We start from the raw sequence: 20,676 nt of genomic DNA on the forward strand, positions 1-20,676 counted from the left end.
TACATTCATCCTCAGTTTAGACAAGAGAAATAATAGTGATGGTGCCAGAATGCATCGATATAAAGCTTCACACCTTTGATTCTCTTGGGGCATCTGTGTTGGGTCTGAAGCACAGTCTGCAGGACTGGCTGGCATAACAAACCAGAGTCTCAAAGGGGAGCAGGCTATTTGCCAACGTCCAGATGTTGTCTCCAGACATATACCAGATTTTTTTTTTTTTTCTTCCTAATTGGAAATATTCTTTAAAACCAAGACAGTGCAGAGAAGACGTAGATCCATTTTTCCTCTCAGATTCCTGCTTAAAACAGGAAGATGAGTTAAAACTGTAGTGGACTTAGATGTCAGAGACAATTCAAAACACTGATCTAGGTTTTAATTTGCTTGTTTAAGTGGAGTACAAATGCTCTCCTGAGCCCATTTGGACCTATGCACAACAAAACAAAAATCTGCTGGGGTGGCACACAAGGAGTTTGCAGTGGGAAAATGTTCAAAAATTTTTTCAGGCTTGCATATTTTTCTCTTTTTTTAATGGTTTATGGAGATCTTTTTTCTGTCAGAGGAGAATCTGAAATAAAAAGGGCTCTTCACAGCCTCCTTGGTAGGCTGTTGAAGGTTTTCAAATGTAAGAAAAAAATGTTGTGGGAAGAAAAACCCAGCAAAGCTTGGTGAGCTTAGCTGGAGCTTTAAAGAGATTATACCCAAAGTTCAGACAGACTTAGAAAAAGTTGAACTTGATTGTTATCTTGAAAAGCTTTCAAAGGCAGGGATCATCAACACAACCACAGCTCTCATCTCTGGCAAACAATTTCAAGCAGCTTTAGTATCAGATAGTATAGCCTGGAGACTCAGGAGAGAATTTTCAGGGCTCCTGTTTCTTTATGGGTTTCAGATTTGGAAGCAAAGTTTACTGTTGCTACCTCTAGAGAAAAAAAAATTAGTTAGATACTGAAGATGTATATGATGGTCATTCCCTCAGTGTTGTTTTCAATGACAGCAAGAATAAATCTGATATGATTTTATATATATATATATATATATATATATATATATATATATATATATATTTTAAAGCATTAGTCTTTGTGGTTGGAAACAACACTATAGGAAACTTTAACCCCTCTGCCAGACATAGTATTTTGGCTGTTCAGAAGTCAGGTTTTATGGGCACATCACAGTGGTTTGTTAACTACAGGAAATAAATTACTGGGTTCATTTCAGCTTGTTTAAAGGGAGAATTGCAGCACCACCATAGCATCTTTATAGATAGTCATATTATCATAGAGTCATAGAATCATAGAATGGTTTGGATTAGAGGGACCTTAAAAAACATCTAGTTCCACCCCATTTCCATGAACAGAGACACCCTCCAAAAGAACATGTTGTTCAAAGCTCCATCCAGTTTTGCCTTGAGCACTTCCAGGGATGGGGCATCCACAGCTTCTCTGGCCAACCTGTTCCAGTGCCTCACCACCCTCACAGTAAAGAATTACATCCTATTATCTAATACAAACATACACTATTTCAGTTTAAACTTGTCAAGGGCTAATATGGTGAATATGGTACTTGAAGTCATCTCCTAACATTTTTTTTAGCATTATCTTTGTGAGTACAAGTGACTGGACACATCCTTTTTCAGGGACTGGAAAACAAAGTGCTAATATTACTTGCTAAACGAGCTTCTTTTGGGGTCTCTTGTGTTTTGGAAAATAGGAGATGAGGTTCATGGTCTCGATTCACAGAGAGAATGAATAATGTGTAAAATAGTTAGGCCTGCCTACTGCAATGGCATGCCCTGCTACAGGCTGCCAGAACAGAAATGTGCTGGGGACACAGCTTTTGACAAACTGTTTCTAGAGTCATATAAAACTAAATTATTCCAGATTAGTAATCTATTTATAATATTAAATAGGTATTTAAAATCATCTTTCAAGTCAAATGTCAGCAGTGAATATGAATTTAATAGTTTTATCTTTTTTTGCCATGTTGTCTGCAACAAAAATTGTGCTTCAAGGGAGACTTCCCAACTATGTGAGAGTCAGTTTGAAGCTCATTAGCCTCAGTTTGATCAAATTTACTTGTACCTGGTATCCTCTGCTTTAGCAGAGAATAGGAACAAGATATTAATGACATGATAGCACTGAGGAACATCTACAGTCAGGAAAAATTAAATTACCTTGTCATAATTTATTCTGTTATGGCAAAAGAATCTCTCTTTAAAATTCAAAAAATTTAAGGAAAGGAAATAAATTTAACACACCTACATAGTTTGTTAAACTATTCCACCCAACCAACTTTTTCCTTCCGGTGTTCTGTTATGGTGGTCGGAGTCTAGTCCTAGTGCCAGGCTGAGGAATGATCTTGTATCTGCATTCTCTATAGGTGTTAAGGAGTGGACATTTCCATTTCAGAAAAAGGGAAAAGCTACAAAAGCTCTAACAGCAATCAAATGATTTATCTGCCTTCCGCTACATGATGCTTTGCAAGATTTCATCTTCAGTACTAAGAGAACAGACAAGTCTTTCAGACTCATGTTTTGCATTATTAACCTCTCCTAATCCATAGAATTTCACCTTCAGCAAGTATGAGATGTATATGCAATTTATTATAAGAAAGAATGTTGAAACAGTGAGTTTTTCCGTGCTTATCTTAGCATTTATATAGTTTATTCATCATTAAAATCAATGCATAATCATAACTGGATGTATGAGCAAGCTGTCAGGCACAGTGACAAATTCAAGGAGGCAAGTAATTTACCAGAGTCTTTGCATTTGGCTAAGGGATAACAGGTTATGGTGGCAATCTTTTCACACAATCATTTTGAGATCATTTTTCAAGCACAGATTTAAATAGAGAGGCTATCTTGGAACATTCAGTGCAAGGACAAAAATATAAAAATATATAACTAATGAAATATCTTAGAGTGCTCAGATGTTGACAGGTACATGATAGTACAGCTGCTTGAAATTGTTGCTTTCTTATCTGTGTTAATGTGTTTGAATGTTCACACTAACATGGGATTCATAAATATTTTAGCTTGGTGAGAATAGATCGGGTGAACTAGTAGTCTGTCCACGACAATAAGCAATCTGAGTTGTAGTATGGTAGATTTATAGAACAAACACAGGTCCATTTCTTAGTCTTTATCCAAGGTTTGACCCAAATCCTGCAGAAGTTAATCATAGCTTAATCCAGTATCTATTGCAGCCTCTGGAAAGCTCTCATACTCTGACTCTCTAGTGAGGGTCTTTTCACAAGGTGACAGTAAAAAGCTTCAAGATAAGCACAGAAGCAAGATCTGAACAACTGCAGTGTTATAGAAGCAAGCTGTCAGGTATTTCCCACTGATTCTGTTGAGGAAAATGCTTCACACCTTCTTTGCAGGTCCTTAAAAGAACAAGTGTCTGTAGAAAATTTGCTTTGGGGGAAAACACATGCTTGAATTACCTATGCATAAATCTCAGACAGTCAAGATTATTTTAGGCATCTTTTTGGGCATCAGTTTTCAGCTTAGAACAATTTTGCACAGCCAGCAAGGCACCAGAATTGGGTCAATTGAATAGTGGGTGTCTTGCAAACTTTGCCAGTTTGGTGTTAAGTAGCAAGCCTCACACAACAACAACAAGAAGTATGTTGACATGGAAATCTCAGTTAACTATATTTCTGAGACTAATACCAACAAAAAGACATGTGAGCTAAAAACATGGCAACAGGAAGCATTTTATCTGGATAATGCATCGATGAAAGGACCTGGTCTGTGACCCATTTAATTTGGAGAGTAAAAGCCCATGATCAAAGAAAACCCTATTTTTCTTATTAGTGTCTGTAAAGTGACCAAATGGTAAATATACCTCAAAGTTTTCACACTTAATTGGGTTTTACTTCTAAATAAGAGTATAAGTAGAATTTTCTAGGCACCAAAGTGCCTATTTGAAGATAGTTTAGTCAGACACAGGAAATGCTGAAGGCAGAGGTAGCAGTAGGCCAATCTGTCACACATTCTTCACTACTGCTATAAGCTGTGCAATTATTGAAAACATCTATTTAGAATTCCTACATCAAGTCTAAGCCTTTCAAATCAGCTACCATAGAACTATACGTGTATAATAATTATATGTGTATAGTGGAAAAAGAGGGTGAATTAATGTTTCTAAATGATGTCAGGAAATTGATAACTCTACTTGTTCTGTTGGCTAAGGGAAACATCTGGAAGAGATGGAAACTAATGACATTTACACATAAAATTCCTCAGTATTTCAAGGTGCACCATCTCCTCCAGGGTAGTGAATGCCCTCTTTAATTTAAGGAGGTTTTCAAAAGCATGGTGAAAGCAAAGTAGAAGCACTTGCCTTGGCTACCTCGTGAGGGAGGAAGGATCTTTATGCTTGTGATGTTTGTTCAGCATGGTTATTAAATGAATTTTGGACATATTGAGTAGGAAAAACTACAGTGATATGATCCTTCAGAAGGTCATTTTCTGCAACTATCTGCATCTTGCAATGTGGCTTAGGACACAAATAATAAAGGATTTCTTTAGTTTTCATAAGTTTCTTAGATATCTGTTGAATTCAGCAGTGGGTGTCTTTCTATTTTGTAGGTATATTTATGTTTTCCTGACTTTATTCTTCAGGAAATATATTTATCATTTATTATATACATGGACAACTCAGGAAGCAATTTAAATGGAAAAGCATTTATAAATGCATGCTCCTTAGAAGATCTTTGTGAGAATCACTGGATTCTCATTTGAGAAATAACATCTTGAGGTTTGGGAGGTATAGAAACTGAGTGTATTACCTGTCATCCTTTTCAGGAATGTAACTGACCTTCCTTACTTTCAGAAAAGTGCAGAGACAATTATGCCTTAGCTGTCACTCTCTTCCCCAAAGATTTTTTTGCATGCAAAAAGCGCACTGTTAAAATAAGATAGCACATATCTCAAGAAAGCTCAAACATTTCCAGCTGAAGATGTTTGTGAGACACAAGGTGAATCAATCTCCTATGAGGAGCAGCTGAGGAAGCTGAGGCTGTTTAGCATGAAGAAAAGGAGGCTCAGGGAGCCAGGTGAGGGTAGGTCTCTTCTTCCAGGCAAACAGCAAGAGGACAAAGTTTTAAGCTGCATCAGGGGTGGTTTAGCCTGGATATCAGGATGAAGTTCTTCACAGAAGAGTGATTGGGCATTGGAATGGGCTGCCCAGGGATGTGGTAGAGTCACCATCCCCAGAAGTGTTTAACACATGTTAAATGTGGTACGTAGTGCCACAGGCTACTCGGAGAGATGGTGCTCGGTCATAGGCTGGACTTGATGATCTCTCTGACCTAAGTGATTCTGTGAATCTGTGATTCTTTGTAGAAAGAACTCAGAGAGTGTTATTTTTTAGATTTTATTTTTTTTTTTCTGAGATGAATGAAGTTGGGAAAAACAAATTCTAGCATCTTCTAATATAGTTTAAATGAGATCTTTCTTACACTGTCTTTATATTTATGCTCTTCAGATGACACATCCTGCAGGAAGATGTTCTTGAATAGAGGCATGCTGAGAGGGTAGGAGTTTCTTATTCACTCTTTTAAAATCCCTTCTTCTAAATTTGCGAGCTGTATGCAGGGAAAAATGTGCCTGGTTTCTTCCCCCTACATTTTTCTTCATAAACAGCTAAATTTTCTAGATGAGTTCTTTCAAGAAATCCCAGTAAGATCAGACAAAGCTAGTCAGAAGACAAATTCAGGTTATATCAGAGCCAAAATAAAACATGAAGATGTGTCATTTGGCAGAGTGAGACACCCTGGGGGCTGCACACTGGTTAGAGAAGTAGATGATTAAGGTTCTGCTTGATGCTGTGCTGGCATAGAATGATTAAATAAACATTTGAAACTGATCCTCTGTTAGCTTTGCTAAGTTTCCCAGCCAATCAGTTGCATGTAGATACACACTTGTTTTTCTGCATCCAGGAAGAAAATCAGTTCTCAGTGTGAGAACAAATTTTCTGACACATTCATCATTTTCCTCAAAGCTTTTAAGTTAGTGCATTAAAAAAAGAAAAACAAACAAACAAAAAAACCCCAACAAAAACAGAACCACAATTTTAAGGATAGTTCTTTAGAAAGGTCAACTCAGCCTGCTTGTGTTTTCATGTTAGCAGCTAAGAAGCATGATAAGACTATCAGTCCTTTTTCCTTAAATAACTGAAGATTCTGAGAAATTTCACAGTTAAATTTTGTGATATCCCATTATGAAGGGAAAGAGACACCCGAGATTTGTAAATGCCTGTGGCTGAAAGGAAAAAGTCAGAGGGTCTGCAAAAACTCACAAAGTTTTATTCATAAATTACATACTTGGCATAGAGACCAGCATAGTAGTACTACTATCTAGGCACACAGCAGTGGTTTTAGGTAATGGGATAAGATGAAAAAGAAGAGAGAAAGGAAGAGATTAATTAAATATCAAGAAAGTGAGAGAGAGAAAGAAAGAGAGCAAGAAATAAAGTGAGTGAGAAAAAGAGATCACCAGTTCTGGTTTCGGTACTGATCCAGGGACAGGATGTCCAGGGTCCTGGTATGCACAACCAGGCTATTTGGGAGTACCCATTTAGAGACATATTTTCTACATCCTGAATATAGGTTTCTCACTTCCTGTGCAAACTAGTTATCAGTCACAGCGTTTTCATTCTTCTGGAAATGTGTCAGAGGGCTTCAGGGGACTTTGGTGGTCTTCATCCCTCCTACAGTCCAATGTTCACTTCTTGGCTTCATTCCTGCACGTGTGCTGTACTGTGTTGTGCTTATGTCCAGGAACTAGAGCAAGGATATTTGTCCTGGAAAAGTGCTGTCCTGCCTCCTTATAGTCCCCTTCTCCTGACACATGGTATTCTTCCACATGGAGTGTTATTACCAATAATCCTTGTCTGCTGTTACCAATGACCCATGGTTGGCTTCACAGTCATCTGGCTATCAGTGTTTGAGACACACACCTTAGACCCTTATGGCATTCTACAAATTTCCTCTCTTAAATCAGATAACATTTTAAAATGCTGGGATTTCTTGTGGAACAACAATTCAGTATATGATCAATCTTCTAGAAATGCTGGATTAAGAGGATTTTGTAAGACTGAGTATGACAACATGCTTGTCCAGTATATCAGATCTTAGTGCACAGATTCTTGAATCTTGCAGTAAAAATTATATGTAACAAAGATATTTGTGAAGGAAGGAAATAGAATGTAGTGCACTATCCCCTTTGGAAGTAATAAGCAGCTTCAGGGTATGATTAACTATCATCTGTTTGACAACTGCAGTGTTAGATTCAAACAAAAAGAAAGCATTAGACTTACCTACCACTGATCTATAAAATATATTTTAAGTTATTAAATGAAATGTTTTCCAGTATTTTCTGCTGTTTAAAACTACTATTTAAAATTTCCTCAGAAACAAGATTACAAGGATTCAAAAGATCTCTTAAGATTTGCACATTCTTATTTTTTCAGAACCTAGTAGCATCTTTTCCCTGAGCAGCACATCTTGAAGCTTGCTTGATTTGTTCTCTTTCTTCCTCTGTCAAGCAGTCTCTTCCCAGCTATTTAATCTTGTATGAGCACATTTCATCCACGCTGGCTTTCTTTTTTTGCTTATCTCTGAAACTGTTCTGTAGCCTATAGATGTATCATCATCTAACATATTATCTACCTAAACTGTTTTATCCATGCACGGGGCTATAGAGTCCTTGATACAGAGACAACAGGTAGTCAGCATGCAGCTGATGCATACATAATGAAGCCAGGTCTTTAAAAGTGATTGCTAATTTTGAAGCATTCAAACAGACCATTCCTAGACTTCAGAAAGGGAGGATGCTGAGTATCACCATTAAAATGTAACAGCCTGAAAACGACTGGTGCTAATGTTGATGACAATGGTAGTTGCTGGAGTTTTGACCATTGCTGTGCTTATTCTGCACTAAGACAGGAGGGATTTTTGTCATAAGAAGACTAATCTTCAAGGACTTGGGTTTCCTGAAGGCTTAGAACCAAATCTCAGATATCATCAGAGGCCAGGGCTTAAGCAATCCTTTTTATCTCCACCGGTGAGCCAAATATCATTTCAGTATATTATTAGGTTTACATTTCTTGTCTAAAAATAGAATGTATACCTATGTTCTCAGGCTTCTTACCTGCAGGTGGTTTATTCTGCCTCTGCTCTAATCTAAAATCCAAAGAGTTAAAGACACGAAAGTGTTCACTTTTTACACCAGGAGTGGCTTCTGCTGATTTTTTGCTTTAAGAGTCTGTGAAGTCTACGTGAAAGCAAAAGAATATATTTTTGCAGCATGTATCAATCTTCTGGTAGTCTTTGATCTCTTTAAGGTTATTCATGGTCTAAATGGCTACCACACTTTTATAGAAATAAATGAAAGCTGGATTTGAAATAATTGACACCAAAGGGAAAACATGTTAAAAGTGGTAATCTCTATTCACCACTTAATTTTTTTTCCAGTGCCAACACTTCAAAGGTAAATTAATCCTTATTTTTTTCTTGAAACCTAGTGATTTTGCCAAAGTAAAGACAATATATTATAAAAGCAGATATGTGCACACTCTTCACAAGGAATACACCAAAGAAAGTTCTAAGAAAAAAATATTTTTGTCAACAAAACCATTGCCTTAACAATTTTTTCTTAAAATTTACTTAAACGATTTTTCTTTCTTAGTTTGAAGTCATAAGTGAAATTAGAAAAAAAAAATCAAACCGGTCCAAACCCAAAAACCTGTAAACTACATTGTGTGCAACATATCTATACCTCTTGTGAATTTGTCTTTTTCAAAATTCTTGTGTTTTGTGATAGCATCAGTTCTCTACACCCTGAGGATAAACTCTTGATTGATACAGTTAGTAGGGAGAAAAAAGTGGACGACCAGCTTCTACTGGTTTATGTAAGTAGATGTGGTAATAGAAGAGGGCATGCTGGGATTTATTCTTGCTAGATCTGCGAACTTTCATGGTCCAGATCACATTCTCATGTGCAGTGTAATACAAAAAGTTAATCAGAATGGTACTGCACATAGTCCTTTGCAAGATACTAAGTTCTTTGTAGATGCTAAATGAGGCATATCTCAATAAATTCCCTGCCTGAAACCAATTTCTGAACAAGTCAGAGAGAATAAGGCATCTCAGAGCCTCTGTGGATTAGTGGGATTGAGAGGCACCCACACAGGAGTTCCTGGTTGCTCTGTCAGATATGGTGGTGAAGCTTCTCCCTCATGGGCTCATCATGAAAACACTGTCTAGAAAGGAACGACATGACAAAACATTTTTATATATTAATGGTATGTCAAATTCCTTTCAAAACGAATAGTGATATATAGTGATATCATCAGTGTTCATTTCCAAAGAGCATTTCTTCATAGGTATGTCAAAGGATAGTGAGGTCCTGAGCAAATTATTTTCAGCTTTTCCCCTTTTTCTCTGCATCCATATTTACTTAAAATCATGATCATTTATGTGTTTTCATTTAGGAGCAGCAGTGTAAGAACAGAAATTTAAAGCCTTTAACTAAAACTAACATCAAAGAATTAAAAATGGGATAGAATGTAATTAAATCACATCAATTTTTGAAATTAATATGCATTCTTTTATTCATGGACAATGCATTGATTTCACTTCTTTAAAGCAAAGTAGCTCCTTAATATCAGCATTTAACATACTAGTTTGTAATTCAGATGGGATCTTGCTTCCATTTTTATAGGATTTTCTATATCCTCATTATGCCTTGGCCATTGCATCCAAGAGCAAAAACAGCCTGTTAAAGATGTCACAAAAGAGGTGGTTGGTCCAGTTTTCTTGGGAAAGTATTCTATTTTAAGCCAGGTAAATTTGATCAGCCATTGCATTGTTTTTTAATTAATTTATATTTAATCTACTGATAGAAAAAGAAAGAAAAATAATTAAAAGGAGTATCAGAGGTAAAAATTCAGGTAGCACTTGCTGGAATGGGGGGTACCAGAGTCCATTTCCTTCTGATTGCCATCACTGTATTACAAAACATTTAAAATTTAGAAGCACCTGCAGGTTTTGAGCCTTTTCTTCACTGATGTAAACAATATTAAAACTTTCTTAGCAGCAAGAGATGTGATATTTGGCTCATTGTTACTCTGCTGAGATGCTCACAGCAAAGAAGTGAAAGGAATAAAGTTCAACATAAGTTTTGAGAGATTTCTAAAAAAAAAAGCGATTATAACTTCTCCTTTTACAAAGGGTCAGTTCTGTAAGGCAATCTCAGAGGGTGACATTACATTATTATACCAATTTGTCTCCTAAATTAAAGCCATTTAGCCTGTTATTTAGTGTGCAGCTGCAGAACTGATGTGTTTTATTTTATTTTATTTTAATGTGCTTTTTTATAGATGGGAAAAAGAAAACTCTATATGGAGGTAAAAATCAAATCAACTCTAAAGATGTTGATTATGATAGGAACTGTCTCTAGCAAGAGGAACAATAATCTGAACAGATCAAAATGCTCTCCTTTGTTACATATATCTTGTTGGTTAAAAACACAGCAGTACAGAGATATCCCTTTACACAGACATCTTATTCTCTTTACATCTGTTCTGTTTTTCTGATAAAGTACTTTCCCTAAAAGAGACATAAGTGCATTTGTGCAGCCACAGGAAATATTTCACGTGTTGAGACCATGGATAGTGTCTTAATTATGAAATAACTTAATTTCTATTTTATATGCTATTTATATCCTATGTTATATATACCATTGTTTTATGTACTACTATTTATTTTACTTCTTATGCCTAAAATATTTGACTGATCTACCAGGAATAAGAAACAGTATCTACAAGACAGATGACCATATGGAAAACATGGAGAAATGCAAGACTACTGCACGATGAAATCTGGACAATTTGAATCTTACTGTAAGCTTGTTCAGAATTTCTTCAAATTCAGCTCTAATTTTAATCCTTTTCTTTCTTTACAATTCAGAGTGCTTATCATCATACTGTGTTAGGCAGAAGCAGTATTTCTATCAGAATGATAAAGTGCTGTCCTGGCTGGTCAGTTTTCTAAATCTGTGAATAGTTTTTATATATGCCATAAGATATAAATTTACTTTAATGGAATACTATCTCGTCCTGAAGTTTCTCCCTATCTCTACACCTAGCTTTAATTTTGACTCTTGGTGACCTTCTAATAAGCACACTCCTTTCATATTTTTTGCTCCATTTTTAGGTTTTTTGGTACTAAAGTGTCATTTGTCATACCTTCTTGGTTGTTTTTTTTCAGTCTCTTTGGTTCTGATTGCTTTTCTAAATTGCACATCGGTCCCTTATTGTCTCATTAAAACTCTATCATATTTTTTATATTTCCAAAGAAGCACATTTATATGTCAGAGAACAACAGCACTGACATATAACAGTATTCTGTTCTGCTTTTATTCAAAGCAATTGCCACATGTACACAGTCCTATATTCAAATATTCTGAACAAGGGAAAACGCCCAGGATTTATCAGTTTTATCAAAGTATCTCTACACAAGCAGGCATAGGAGTTTACTTTTCTGTGGGCAGCAGAAGTGGGATTACATCCCAGGGTGGCAGGCTCCAGGGGGTTGTTACAAGCAGTAGTGTTACACTGAGTTTTTAGTGATGGAATCATATGGTGCAGGTCTGTACCTGGAGGTGGTGGAGTGAGTTTGGATCAGCTATGAAGGCTCACAGTTCTGCTCTTTGACCGAGTGATCTGATGGTTGGGAAATCCTGAATGGCTACACTGTGATTATGATCCAGCATAATCTCATCTTTCTACTGACACTGAGGATAATGGAGAAACCTCAGGATGAAATTCAGTCCTAACTCTTACTTATGTCTATTCAAATTCTATTTTGTAGATATTTTCTGAAATGACTCATGACCTATCAGCATTTCACTGAGGCGTTGTCCTTGTCTGTTTAAGTCTTTCTAGTGTGGAATGACAGGAAGTAATGTCAACTGTGACAGAAAGAGAAATCAGTAGGGAACATCTTAGCACCCTGTCAAAGAAACCCTGCAACTTTTTTATCACAGCACAAGATGAAAATACTGTTTTGTAATTATGACTCACTGATTTTGGGTAGTTCAAGTGAAAAGACCAACAAAAATAACATTTATAGCAACTGCTCTCCTTCCTGTCTCTTGGAGTTCTTTATCCATATATAGCATTAATTTCTTTTTGCAGGGACCATCACACCTGGAGAAAACCTGGGCACCTGTGCTGTTAGAGAAAGGCTCTAGCTGTTCCTTGGACCCCTCAACATTTATTTTTTTAAATATTTTTATTTTTAATATATGAAGAAAGAAGGCTTTTTTTTTACTTCTTTCACATTTTCTCAGCCATTCCTCTCCTATCAGATGATGGTCGGAAACACGTTTTTCTCTGAAATTTCCTTTCAATTTGAACTAATCTGACAAAGCAGAGTTTAAACTGCAAAATTAAATTATTGCTGTAATTTCTTCATCTATGTGCTTAATTTAATTATATTATGACAGTAATCATGAAAGCAAATCTAGTTTTTGCATAAAGCAACCAATAGCAAGATTCACATTCTTTTTGGCTGGTCATAATGTGAAGATCTGTTATCTGTAAATCTTTCCACAAAAGCTCCTTTTAAATGATCAATGTTTCCTTCCATACACATTAAGAAAATAACCCTATGTTTAAACAATACTTGATTTAAATATTTATTATTTAACCTTTCAGTAAAAATGTTTACTGAATATCATTTAAATATTTTAATTTTTTAGCAATAAATAAAATGCAAACCTGCATTTAAATAATGTTAAATTTGTGACACAAATTACCTCAAGCCACGCAATTCCAAAGTCAAGTTGAAAATATATTGTTATTTGTATTCAGTTTAAAACAAAACATGCCAAAGCCCAAGGATAGAATTGGAATGAGTCATGAAAGGTCCTGGTGTAAAAAAAGAAATCTGAGTACATTAGAACTGTTATATTTTAATTCTTGTTTAATTATTAAAAATAGTCACAATTACATACATTTGGAAGAAACAACTTCTTTAACTCTAAACGATTTAAGAAATATAAATCTCTGGGCAACCCAAGAAAATCCTGGAATGCATGGAGGACAAATTCTGTCCTGAGTAAACCAAAATGTTTTTTCCATTAATATCTATGCCCAAAACCTTTTCTGTCTCTTTAAAGCCAGTGCTGAGGCCAGAAACAGAAATAGCCCCCAGAAGGGCTGGGGGATTCCATTTACAAAGCTGAAGTCACAGAAGCAGTACCTTTTGCCTCGTGGTCTTTGTCTAAGGTAGAGGCTCTGCTTTTGGGTTTTTGGGTTTTTTGGTTTTTCCCCCTTCTTTTGTTTCTCTCATATTTATTTCTTCTTATTTATTGGTGGAAACGGATTTGTTAAAAATAAGGTCAGGAAACTCATTCTGAAGCTCCCCTTAAACTGTCTAAAACCAAGAGAGGCTAGGGAAGAGGGAAGGCAATGATGGACATGGTGTCATGAACATGAGTGAGCTGTTTGGGAACATCAAGGTTGGAGGCAGGCTGGGCTGCTGTGATTAGACACAAGTTCACTGTCTTGAGGAACATGAACAGGTAGGGAGTAAAGTTAGGTCCAGCAAACTTCCAGATTTTCAAGGAGTTAGTCAACAGGACCCCCTGAGAAATTGCTCCTGAGGACAAGGAGCTGGCAGATTATTAAGGATATCTTCAGTTGAGCCAAGTACCAGTGAGCCCCAGGCACAAGAAATAAGGCAAGGGAGGCAAGAGACTGGCACGACTGAGTCGAGATCTGCTGGTCAAGCTAAAGCATAATAAGGATATACACCAGTGAGAGAAACAAGGTACCCTGGAAATAGTATAGAGATACAGTCACACTGCAGGACTGAGATGAGGAGGACCAAGTCAAAGCATAATTTATATCAGGATGTTAACAAACAGACTTAAGAACTTTCAAAGGACAGATTTTTTAAAAAGTAAAATACAGAAAAGCTTCTCTTTTACACAATTGTAAGCAAGAATTTATAACCTTGATGCATGATGCTTGCTGCATTTCTTTGCATGTGTATTCCAAAGGCATCTTTCTGTATACCATGTGAATATGACTTTCTGTATACCATGTGAATATGACTTCTATATGTGCTCCTGCTCATGATTCAGTTTCTTACACATCTTCACCTATCTTCACCTACATCTGTCACCTGCTTTGTGGCTGCTGCCTTTGAAGAGCATAGATGGTGACTAATTCCTGTGCAAATCCACCAGGACTGTGTGGTGTTTGTGTGTTTTGAATATTGCAGGATATCTCAAATGGGACATGACACCTATGTTTAAGCATCCCCCAAAGAGTTTAATTCTACAGCTGAATATACCCATAACCTCCACATTTAATATGCTGTTGCTTTTAAGGGACATATGCAGGTCAGCTGGTCTTTATAGATAAATATAGGGATTAAGACTGCTTGTCTGAGGGGAGTCCATAGTGTATGAATGGAAGAATAAGTTATGAGTGATTCACCTGTCCTGGAACAACAGAGAGGTTGTTTTAGAAAAGTTAGCTTAGTTACATATATACTAACCACGGTATTATCTAGAGGACAAACTTTCAACTCTAAATAAATAAACAAACACTATTTAGTGAAGAATAACCTAACTTTTGGATGTAAAAGGCTGCTGAAAACTGTTCTGTTGAAGTAATAGTCGCTCATTCTTCCCTCAGATACACTTCTCAGATACTGAGAAGGTGGTCAGAAAGAGCACCTGGGCCCTTCCAAAGAAGCCTTCATGTATATTCTGCTCATTCCCTTTTTCCCTGTCTCCTGTTAAAATCTGACTCAAGATTTAGTTTGAAGACAGAAAGCCAGTGCTATGCTTATAAGATTTATGTCTTATTTATGCAAATATAAGTAGCATTTATTTGAATACTGCTGAAGTTGAAGAGGGAAGATTTCACGTGAGGGATTTTTCTTAAACTTGTAGCTTTCTGATTATGATTCATTCCTCTTGTTACTGTCATTAGAAGCTACTCTGGGAAGATGAAAAGCATGTGGCAGCTATATATTATCACACCCAGAATCCCTGGAGCACACTGAAGAAGGGAAGAAAGTCAAATCAAATAACTTGACTGATATTAAGTCAATACCTTTCTCAATTTTACTCTTCTTCCCTTTCTTCCGCTTTCTCAGTTGGGATGCACTGACCTAGCATGCACAGGAATAACAGATATTAAATTCATGGAACATCCAGTTTGATTATGCTTTATTACAGAAGCTTGATGAGAACATAAGAGCAGAATGATAATCAAGGAAATGGAGACTCTTTTCAACTGAGGAAGTACAAAAAGTATTTATGTACTGATATCTCAGAGATATATTTTTTCCCCAAATTGAAAATTCTATATGTGAAGTATATGAGAGATAACATGTTGTCCAGGAATTCATACTGAGAAAAGCTTATGCTGAAAGAGTACTACCAAGCTGGCAAACACAAACCCTCCAACATTAAGGAAAGCTGTCTGCCTTTGCCAATTTACTTAAGATCTGTTAATTTCCTATCACTGTAATTAAAGTGATCACATGCTCCTTTTTCCATTGGATTTCTTCATCTGATACTCAGAGTATGATGAATTAGTCTATGGCCTTTGCTCAGATTTTATCCATGGAGACATATGGACTTGTTCTTAAGATAACCATCAGTATGCTATTTTAGGACTTCCCATACAGCTGCAGGGTCACATGTTCTTGCAGTACTATGGAATAGTAATCTCTAAATATTTTAATTTTATATATTATTTTATATTTTATTTTGTACAAAAAATAAAGCATGGACTAAGAAGTTGAAAAAAATATAAATTTAATAATCACACTTGAGATGATGGAGTAAAGGATAGTTATAGAAGAGGGATTAACTGTCATTCTTTAGCTGCCCACATTTGATGAATTTTTTGTCTGTCATGAAGCACAGCCCTGCCACAGAAAATTTCAGCATCATGCCTTTAAATTTGGCAAAGTTATAAGAAACTGAAAAAAAAATTACGCAGCTATTTTTTGATAACTGTTAATATGTCAAAGTATATAAAAAAATAATTGTCATAGTTTTCTTGTCAGACTTTGTACCTTGCAGAGTTCTCCTTATTTTTTGAATTGGGCCTTAGGAATGAATTGTACAAAGTATGCTAATACCTTGTATGTGGTAATAGACTTACCCAGATGAAATATACATCTAATATTTAAAGGATCTGTTACATACAGTGAAAAAAGTTTTAGAAAGCTTATGGAATTTGTGTTGTACTAAAAATAATCAAGGTTCTTTTAGATGACAGTTCTAAAGAGAACTGTGGAAAATGGGACATAATTAAAATTTATAAATTAAATTATTCTACTTTCCAAGGAATTAAACTATAACTCTAGTACGTTATGTTATTTTTCTTCCTTTGCCTCTAGGACTAATAAAGGAGCAGCAGAAGTGAAGGCTGTGACACTGAATTAAGGGTCTCGAAAATGAGTTCTGTTTTCAGCTCTGCAACTGATTTACTTTCTGACCTCCTCATTCGCTTTTAGGATGAAATGCTTTAGGTTCCCTTCCCTTCCCCTTCCCTTCCCCTTCCCCTTCCCTTCCCCTTCCCTTCCCCTTCCCTTCCCCTTCCCTCCCCCTCCCCCTCCCCCTCCCCCAGAATTTGTACCTTGATGAATCTTTGGTCCATCCCTGTCCAAAATCGAAAACTCTACAGAAGAGTGGACAATAAAAAGAAAATAAAAGTTAGATCTAGTTGTCATCTTTTTTTTTTAATAATCCCTGTTAAAAGAACAGGAAAGATTTGATTTCCTGAATTTTTAATATTCAGATTCTAATTTTGAACTCTCCAAGCTCTTGTTTAAACTATGAATTATTCCAACAGAAATGTGTCTATAGGCTTTGCAATCCTTAAATTTTACTCTGAAGTTTTGATGAAGACACTGGTGTAAATTTTCCACAGTATTAAACTGTTACAGTGTTGGTCAAACCAGTCTGACTTTAAACTCAGTACAGAAACCGCTGTTTGCCTCAGCCCTCAGTGCAGAGGTTGCTGCCATTGATCATGCTAACCCTGGCTCATCATGTCCTATTTGGCCTAGGCTTACAGGCAGCTCACAAGCTCCTCTTGTTGCCTACCCCACTTTAGGAACTAAATCTCATCCAAAGCCTCTGAAAATCTGATCTCAAATTCTGGGCTAGCATCATGCTGAGACTTGAATTTAACTGAGCTTGTCCAGTAAAACCTATCTCATCAATCCCTACCAGTTGATTTTTTTTTTTTTTTTTTCCCCTAAACTAGACAGGGACAAAACTGATAATAAACCAGTGTCCTCTTCTAGAGTGACGATAGAATGCAAAAAAAAAAAAAAAAAGACAAAGCCATTTTTTTTTTTTGGGGGGTGGGGATGGGGTGTTGGTGCTTAAGGAAATGGTTTAGTTCTGGACTTGGCAGCAGTGGGCTAACAGTTGGACTTGATGATTATAAAAGATTTTTCTAACCTAGATTATTCTTTGATTATACAGCAAAGCTAGTTTTCAACTTAGCTTGTAACCCCAGTTTTGTGACATTGCAGGACTGCTTAGCTGTTTTCTTATATTTTCAAGCATTGCAAACACTTGGCCTTAGCTGACTGGTTAAACAATTGTTCAGACATTTGAGGGGCATGAATCTCTGGAGAAAATTTCTTTGTTATTCGTGTCTAGTCTTCCTGGTTTTCCTTCCTTCTCACTATATTTTTTGCCTCAAGGATATTTCTCATGTTGGTGTATATCATAGAAAAGGCTCAGTAAAAACCTAGCAAGTCCATGTATAAAAAAAAAAAAAATTCTAAATAATTTCCTTATTATTAACATGCAACTTTTGCATGTTGCCTTGGTCTGTTTTCAGGGATTGTGTACAGTACTTATTTTACTCAAATTGAAGTGTAACTGTATGTATACACATAGATGAACACACATGCACAAGTGTGCATGCACATATACACATCCTTTTTTAACACAAGCTACCATGCTCTGATTAAAACAGTCAGTGTGCATAAGCTGTCTCTCAGCTGTGGTAATAAATGAATCTTTTAAGACTGCAAATTGCATATCTTTGTGGCATAAAATAACTTCTAAGTCCTGAACTGATAGATATTCTAATGCTGTTGATAGGGGTGTGTGTGTGTATTAAATAATATTGTCTGAATAGGGTTAACTTGTGGAAAATCAAGACACACTGTAGTACAGATTCTCATAGCATTGACTCTTCCTTCCAAACATGTGGAAATGTACTTGTGGGTTTGCACCAAATCAATCTGAGGCTGCTTTATTCACAACACATGATTCCTTATGATTGTTCTTATGAAACTTGCCACAGGATTATTGTGACTCATCTGTTTTTGCAGCAGCAGTTTATAACCCCCATGCAGAGGGAAGACAAATAGAATGAAATGATGTAAGGTTTAAGTTTGGCATTTTTATTCATTAAAGGATTCTCAGTATTCACTCTGATGTTGCCATATACCAAATTAAAATAATAGCTACCTGAAACACCTTCTGGAGATCTGACCCATTTTTAAATTTACATGTAGTCTGCTTTGATCACAAAACTCAAAATATTACACTGGTTCTTACTTCAGCTTCTCTCAGACTCACCATATTTCATTACCAGCTCACTAAATCGTTGGTGGTGAGGGTTCTGTAGGTGGTGCAGAAATTTACTAGGAGCTGTATCCTATTCTTTTTCCTTACACTGTCTGAAATCCCTCAATTTTATGCATACAGCCTAAAACTGCAATCTGCTTTTCAATGTAGTCAGTTACTTTTTTGCTTTGTGTTGAATGCTGGATGTTAGCTATATTAGGGATCCTTTATTCATCTACAATTAAAGTACTTTCTTCTGTTTTGATTATGGCATGTTTTCCTAGAGATTACCTATTGAGCTATCTTGAACAAAGCATACTGGAAAATGAAAGGAGGAAATATATATTAGGATACCTTAAATAGCAGGGATGTGACTTAACTAAAGTAGCCTTATGGAAATATTCAGAAATGTAGACTGGAACACATATGTAAATTATTGCTGAATGAGAGCCTGAAATGATATAAAATGTGATCAGAAGTCCATAGGTTAATTCATGTAGATACAAACCTTGCAAAAATAAAATACCCATTGCTTATATCTTTGATTATACTCTTCTTGACTACTAAAACCACTGCTGATTCCTAATGCTAATCTGATTCCATGCTGATTTTTAGTGTTCCTCATCATACTTAGATGCAGAAGCTGTAATAAGATTCAAATGTCCAAAAAGATGATTTTTCTGCAGCCAGAATTCTTGAAAAATCTTTAAGTGGTTCTTTCAAGAATCTATGTGGACTTTGAAACATTTTGACTGACCACAAAACATTAAAATTATTTCAGAATATATTGGCAATGCCTTTGCACTCATTTGCAGAACAAACACACATGGTTGTTCTGAAGTATTATGTGTAGTTTTAAAATAACTTTTACTTCCACCATTAAAATTAACAAAAATGTTAAAATAATTAGTAACTAATGAGGCTCTATGACACTCTAGTTCTTCACCAATATTTTAGGCTAGGATGTTCTCCAATCAGCTGCATTTATTGTGTCATGATCTCAGAGTACATGACCAGTTCTGGTGTTTTTTTCATCTGAAGCAAAGCTGGAAAATGTGATGGAGGTATGGATCAAATTAATACACCCCAGCCACAAATGGACATTTCCCTAATACTAGCCAGATGAGAGCTAGTCTGAAGTAGTCCCCCTGCCATAGAACATACATGGGATGGATCTCAAGTCTTTGTCACCAGCTATCTCATTCCACAGACCATACACAACTATTACCCCATGCCATTTCCCAATGCAGACGCTGCCTAACGTGCACCTGCACTCGTGCATTCTTTGGTCTAGGTGTTCTGAAATGTAGTGATACCAGTCTGGTTCCAAGTCAGGTCTCAGTACAAATGTAACCTCCAAACAGGTAAATTCAATGAAGTTAGAAGGTTCCATCCATACATAAACACTCAAAGTATAGAATGCATAACCAATGCAGCATAGGAAAGCAAGTTCATCAGTAATGGACTACATATTAGAACATAGATTTATTAATAATAAATGCAGAAAGAACAGAAGAGGAAAGAGCGGTCTTTCTGGGAAAACAAGTTTTTGAAGCAGCCAGTCTGAGATTTCTGAAGAAATATGGGAGAACCACAAAACTAAAACTTGAAATTAAAAAGATATCCAGTGTTTGATCCAACAGAGAAGCATGACATAAAGATAACAGAAATCAAAAGAGGAACCTGCTTAACCTGTCCCAGGTCCAGCTGTTTAGAGACTGTGGTAAACATGATACAGTCGGGATGATGGATGACTCTGTTTTCATGTTGCTAGTAACATTCTTGAACAGGCTAATCATTGCTCTGAGAACATGCCAAATTACATGTGCTTAGTCATTTTCATGGAAGGATATAATGTGCTCAAGGTTTGGAGGTTGTAACCCGTAATAGGATGATCAATATAACAGCATGACTGTGTGAGTCCTGGTAGAAAAGAAAACTTTTTGCAGGGCTCAATTGCATATACATATGTGGACATTCAAGCACATTCTTATTCTATAGTACATACAATCTAAAAATTATGCTTGTTTGATTTG

General features: G+C 36.2%; 1 long non-coding RNA gene across 1 annotated transcript; it reads left to right on the forward strand.

The window, feature by feature from the left end:
* Nucleotides 1-5,081: 5,081 nt before the first annotated feature.
* Nucleotides 5,082-14,829, forward strand: LOC111926064 (uncharacterized). Its single transcript, XR_002862642.2, has 4 exons — nucleotides 5,082-5,246; nucleotides 5,493-5,541; nucleotides 10,813-10,910; nucleotides 12,207-14,829. It is a non-coding gene; the product is annotated as an uncharacterized LOC111926064 (long non-coding RNA).
* The last annotated feature ends 5,847 nt before the right edge of the window (nucleotides 14,830-20,676 follow it).

This window comes from Cyanistes caeruleus, chromosome 2 (genome assembly GCF_971803275.1).
Source record: "Cyanistes caeruleus chromosome 2, bCyaCae1.hap1.1, whole genome shotgun sequence".
Lineage (NCBI taxonomy): Eukaryota > Metazoa > Chordata > Aves > Passeriformes > Paridae > Cyanistes > Cyanistes caeruleus.